Source organism: Euprymna scolopes, chromosome 24, assembly GCF_053919585.1.
Source record: "Euprymna scolopes isolate OS-2025 chromosome 24, ASM5391958v1, whole genome shotgun sequence".
NCBI lineage: Eukaryota > Metazoa > Mollusca > Cephalopoda > Sepiida > Sepiolidae > Euprymna > Euprymna scolopes.
In genome coordinates, this window is record NC_136505.1 from 48,148,873 (window position 1) to 48,155,815 (window position 6,943).

Consider the following 6,943-nt stretch of genomic DNA (forward strand, 5'->3'; position numbering starts at 1 on the left):
TATAGATAATTCAGAATTACAGAGTTTTTCAGCTGATGTAAAGTAAGACTTGGTTTACGCACAGTCCAATCCAGTAGTTTCTTCCCCAGAACCGCTAGACTTTGGAATTTCCTTTTGGGTCCCTGCTCCCCAACTGTATTGACATGCAGAAGTTCAAGTTTAACGTGAACCGATATCTTGCTGCCCAACTCCCTACATAGAACCTATGTAGTTTATGTCCCTGATAGTGGCTCCCTACCTCAATGTGGCAATGTGCTTTGTTTGGGGTGAAAATGTTAAAAAAAAACGTGAGAATAGGCGTTCAAATTATCCAAATTATACTCGAAATGAAAAGATAATTTCAATAATGAACACAAACAAATAAATGGTGTGGAAGAGAAAATAATAGGGATTATACAGAAGGGAAAGTGGATGAAGAACAAAAAAAAATCAATCGGTAATTTTAATCACCAAAGCTGAAATATCGGCGCAAGGTAGAAAATTAACCTTCCACTCAAGCAGTACTAATAACATCTTTTTTATAATAAAACTATTACCGACTCAGTAAACCCGCCATTATTTCCCAATTTAGCCATATTATGAAACGATTAATAGGTTTCTAGCACCTTCTCGGTAATGCGATCGAGAATTCTTTATCTCCAGGCCACAAAAGGACATCCGTTGCGGTTGATGGCAGCAATTCGTATCAGTATTATTTCCGTCACGCGCACCATACGCGGATATTATTTGGTGACAGTAATATAAGACATAAGTTACGGGAACTCAGTGTTGTGATCATAATTTGTCGTAGCAGAAGTTATCGTCTTGATTTAATGTTGGTTTTATAAGCCGTTTACCTCTTTAATAACATCGGCTGCTTTATGTAAAAATAAACCCATAAAACAGCATCATTACTTTTTGTTTTAGACTCCCATGTCTCTTTGTGTAAATGCATTTTCTTTTCACATATAACACTGTATCGCATATAGTGCACGATTCCTGGAAGGTAGGACAGAATATGTATATAGTGAATGCATGAATAAAGCTCATGTTCCAAAGTTCATGATGTTGACAAAATATATTCACTAATTGATATAATAATTAAGTGATTGATTTTGCACTGAAAAACAGATACTGTGAAAAATTGTAAATGCCAACTGACTTAAATGTATAAATTATAGCATAGTCAACATCATGAACTTTGGAATATAAACTTTTTCATCCATTCACTATATTTCTCTGTAATTACGAGCTTCTTAAATACGTATTGGGATATATTATAAGGAAATAAGATATATTGCCGCAGAAATATATATATATATATATATATATATATATGTGTGTGTGTGTGTGTTTGTGTGTATGTGTGTGCATATATATATATATATATATATATATATATATATATATATATATATATATATATATATATAAACTATGTCTCCTCAATCAGGTTGCCAGCATTTTGGGTCACAGTTCATTCTGAGACAACTTATTGAACACATTAACTAAAAATGTTCACTTTTATGTCTACTATATAATTTTGCTTTGTTTAATCAGTTACAAAAATTTGCTTTTTCCCCTCATTCTAAAACATACCATCTCAAATATCGTCACACAACATAAAACCAAGTTTTCCTATGATTCGTAAAAACGCATCAACATTGTGTTAGAAACTGATTACCAAATATTCTACCTATACACGCCTGTCTCTAGATATAAAGTGGAGCTTTGTTTCCTCCAATGTCATCCATAATCTTATCGTTCTGTCAGCTTTTTTTTTCAGCGTTCGGTTTTAAGCATAGAAATTTGTTAAAAATGGAGATTTGATAGTGTTTGTCTGACGCCGGATCTATACGTTTTCCTCTCATTTGTATTCTCTCATCCGTTTATTTGTATCTTGCATGTCGTCATTTCCAGTCGGAAATATTGTTTTCACTCATTGTCAGAATAAATAAAACATAAAAAACAAAACAGTTCAAATATACACAAACCTGTTTTCTACTGTTGATTATATATGTCTGATCTTTTCGTTTGTGCCCTGCTTATGATTTGAATTTATATCTAAAACGAAAAAGTCAAGGACCTGAATTCGATTGTGCTCAAAGAAAATTCATTTTGAACGAATCACTGATATATTAAAGAACCTTCTATTGATTTAATAGATAATAACTGTCAGCTTGTGCGGTCATAGCGGCTTCAATTCTAGTTTAAAGTTACAAAGTCAAGTGCTATGGTACAATTGTTCTGTGAACAGAAACATTCATTTCGAAAGCGTCTCTGTCATATCAAAGAACGTATTGGTGATTTTATATGCCAGGTATTTCTGATTGTATAATGATAAAAGTCTTCAAATGCACTTATGTTAGGCATTATACAGTGTAAACTTTGATCGAAATCGTATGTTCCTTCTTTCATCGGATTGTTTCGATTATTGATAATATCGAAGACATTCCGATACAAACCTATCTAAACATATTGCTAAATATATAACGTAGATTTGTGTGAAATTTCATAAAAATCGACCCAGCCATTTTCAAGTTCATACGAAACGAACCCACCACACATACGTAGACACACATAAACAAATTCCGTTAATATAGTTGCATATATATATATATATATATATATATATATATATATATATATATATATATATATATATATATATATTCCTGTGTGTGTGGTTTATTGATGAGTGTTCTTAGTCCTATGTACTAAGAACGCATTAAATATATACGTATATCTCTCTCACACACACACACACATCCTACCCTAAAGGAAAAGAAAAACACAAGCAGAAAGAGAGTGAGAGAGAGAGAGAGAGATACACAACACAGGAGTGACCACAGCCGAGGCCACCGAGATATAATATATCTCGGCAGCCTCGCCACAGCCCACTAAAAGAGTAATAAAAATTGAACATTCCAATAAATAGTAGGCACTTACACGTTTCCACCCCTTGGAAACACTTCAAATGAACTACGAAAATGCTATTTTTACATCTCCAACACATTTTGAAAATAATTTCTGAAGAGGACGCTTCACAGAACATCTGAAACGCGTTAAATCGATTTCAATGATTTAAAAACATTATTATAATGGTTTAAACATAATTCTCAATGAAAAACCAAGACACGGAATAATAAAATAATGTTAAAAAATACACATTGTTGGTGACTACCCCCTTATTTATATATATATATATATATATATATATATATATATATATATATACATATGTATATATATATGTATGTATATATATGTATATATATATATTAATTATATATATATATATATATTAATTATATATATAAACACATTTATATATACACACATATATATATACATATATATATATATATATGTACGTTGTATATATATGTGTGCGTGTTTATTTGTGTGAATTATTCAGTGCGATTGTTGGTATGGCTGCTCCTTGATTTTTCTGACACTATTTTCTCTTGTATCTAATTCTGTTAAACATTAATTGGCGTCCATACATTTTTTCTTACCTCCCTTTTTATTGATTTGCTGGCAATGATTGGCCTCCTTGTTTAGAAAAAAAATCTGGATCTTCGTTGTATTTTTTCAAATAACATGTCGCCATAGAAAGAACATTCGAGTTTCATCTACATGTATTTTTTGTTGCTTTTATCATGGAATTATATATGTTTTGTGTGAGAGGATTTGAGTGTGATATCGGACAGTATAATAGAAAATGTATGCAGTGCAGCTCAAACAAATTGCATCTGAATCAGCAAACAAAAGCTTATTGATGTGCTTCATTTCGCTTTTCCACTTTTCATGAAACAAGTATTCCCAAGTGTTATAACGTGAATTTACAAACATCTAACAGAAAAGTGCAGTTATATGTTGGACGGAGGTTAAACATAACTCTTCAGTTTGCCAGCCAGCGCCGTTGTCGAGTAGACCCTCACCATCTACCATGAAGCGTATCTGAGTCTTTTGTTAATAAATAAGCGAATTTCAACTTTTAATTACAAATTATATATATATATATATATGTGTGTGTGTGTGTGTGTGTCATGAGGGATTTTTGAAGCATTAAAAACGATATTACTATTTGTATTTAATATTTTTATTGTTATTTTTTTATATTTCAAGCGGACCTCCGCTCTTGCTCACAAAAAAGTATCGAAAGGAAAACCCTCATAACCTCTAAATCACCTTCGTTGTAGCATACGTGGACTTTTAACATTATATATATATATATATATATATATATATATATATATATATATATATATATATATATAGTGAAGTTGTCTCGGTGTGTCTGTGTGTATACATTTTCCTACCAACGTACTCTGTCAATTTTTCAGTCTAAAGGCACGAGATTTGACATAAGGGATATTGAGATTTAAGAAAATAATTTTAATCGGTTTTTGACCAGAAATCTGGCTACCAAGGGGGTAAGAGATCAACAATTTTACTTTTGAAAACTCTACCAAACTCCCTCTCCATATTTGGGTTTTAATACTGGAAATGTAGGTTAATTAGACATGGGTCAAGCTTTAATTTTAATTTGAGACCAAAACAATGAAGGTTAAAGGGTCAAAATTTTGGCCAAAGTGAAATTAAATTGACCTCTACGGTATCTACCAAATTACTCAGCCAATGTTTGGTCTAAATAGTTGATATTTTACATATAGGGTATTCAGAAATAGCGCAAGATTTTTCATCAGTTTGGAAAATTTGGGCAGTAAAAGGTCAAAGTTCGAAAGAATTGACCTTTGCGGTTTCTAGCAATCTACTCAGCCAATATTTGGTCTAAACACTTGAAATTAAACATAACGGGTACTCTGACGTGTAGCAAGGACTTTAACCAGTTTTGAGTCGAAAAATTGGGCTGCCAAAAGGTTCAAATTGAACGAGTTTGTCTTTGCAGATTCTACCAAAAAGCTTTCGGTTGGTTTCAATAAAAAGCAGGGCAATGTTGGCAACTGGTTTGGCCGCTCCACATCTTACGTTACAATCTTCACAGGAAGAAAATTAAAAAAAAAAGGGTTATAATTGAATTTAATGTTGAACCGAATCAGAGAAATCTATGTATCTATATTTTTTCATTTTAATATACATTCACACCAATGTTTCTGTTATGTAACAAAAAGTCATATTTTTGATCCAATTTACGAAATTGTAAAAACATGTCCTTCCCATCACGAATATAACGCACATACATTATACATTAATTATGTAAACTCACTCTTCTATTACCTAGTTATACCGTATACTAACCGAACAAGTGGTTTAATATATATATATATATATATATATATATATATATATATATATATATATATATATATAAGTTCCGCAAATAAGTAGTTTTCCGATTATTAAGTAATCTAATTCCTTATATTGAAAGTGGTGGTACTTGATGTACAAAGAAGCACGCATGACAAAAATATGCGAATAATTTCGTAAACAAAAGAAGTTCAACTCTCAACGAAAGCCAGTAGAGCATAAACCACTTATCATGAGTCAACTGTTATAATTTTTACCCGTTTTTAAACAGGCTGAAAAATCTATTGTTGCATGATCTTCAAAGTATCAATAAACATTTGCAACTAATGTTAACGTCTTTAAACTGCCAATTACGGAATTTAATGCAATAAAAAGACTTAAAAATAATTTAATACGTCGAAAAGTAACTGTGATTGCCTTTAGTAACAGTGAATATTGTACGATCTTTTGTTATGTTAAATTTATAAAAATGTTGGAGGCTATGTGTTGGTAGGTCAGTAGTTTCTTTTCATTAACGCAGTTTCAGCGACTGGGTAAGCTGATCTGAGTTTTATATATACGAGTAATGTTAATGGTAATGTCTTTAAACTGCTTATTACTAAATAGATACGATACTTTAAAATAGCTTAAACTGTAAACATTTATTCTATTTTAGCTTGAAAACGATTCCAACTTGTAATGAAAAATACAAATATAATAATCGTAAATAAACAATTTCGGACGCAAACACGTACATTTTTTATCAAATTATAAATGTCAATAAATAATTTTAATCACGCACAACTTGGGTGAATTTTTTTTTTAAATATATAAATTGATCAAGTAGTTTTTCTTATATTAGAAAAACGTTTTTCTTTGTTTTTTTAATTTGAAAATGATTCCGACTTGCAATGAAAATAAAATCAAAATAAGCGTATTAAAAATTTTGTTGGTTTTATATTGTTTTGTTCATATTAGAATTCTTGTAACGTAATGTACAGTAATGTAAGGAATAAAATGAAATATGGAAAATAACATTTTGTACAATGCCTATGTAAAAAAAAACAAGAGGCATTTTCAGTTGTGCATTTGTTTATGTAAGCATGCGCATCGTAAAACGGAAGTGGATTTATTTAGGCATAATAAACCAAAACAGATGGGCGTTTTCAAGGCCCAAGCAAGACGATTTGAACTTATATTATAATAAATATACCTTTTATTCATACTTAAACTAGCAAGACCTGTTTCCTGGTGTTTCCCCATGACATAGAAAAGGAGGCTGACTAATTCCATTATTAAGATGTTTTTTTTTTTAATTTTCTTATTGTATTGTGTAAAAATTGTTTTGATACCTTTTCTTGTACGTGTGGACAGCTCAATGGGACTTGGAATCTTGGTATGTGTTTTTATGTACGTGTGAAGTGGAAACATTTAATATAATTTAGACGTGTTATTTAAGAGCAACATACTTTTTCCATGTGTTAGTGTCATACATTTATGAATTTGTAATACTTTAGTTTTATCTAAATACAGACTGTGAAGAAAAGTATTATGCATATTAACAACAAAAAGTAATGAACTGCACTAATGATATGTCAGCATGGCATTTTTTGTAGTCAAGTGAGAATTCACCTACGACCATAATCATAGAAGAATGATTACATTTTTATGAAGAATTAATGAATCTGAGTAGCCAATAAAATGACTAGAA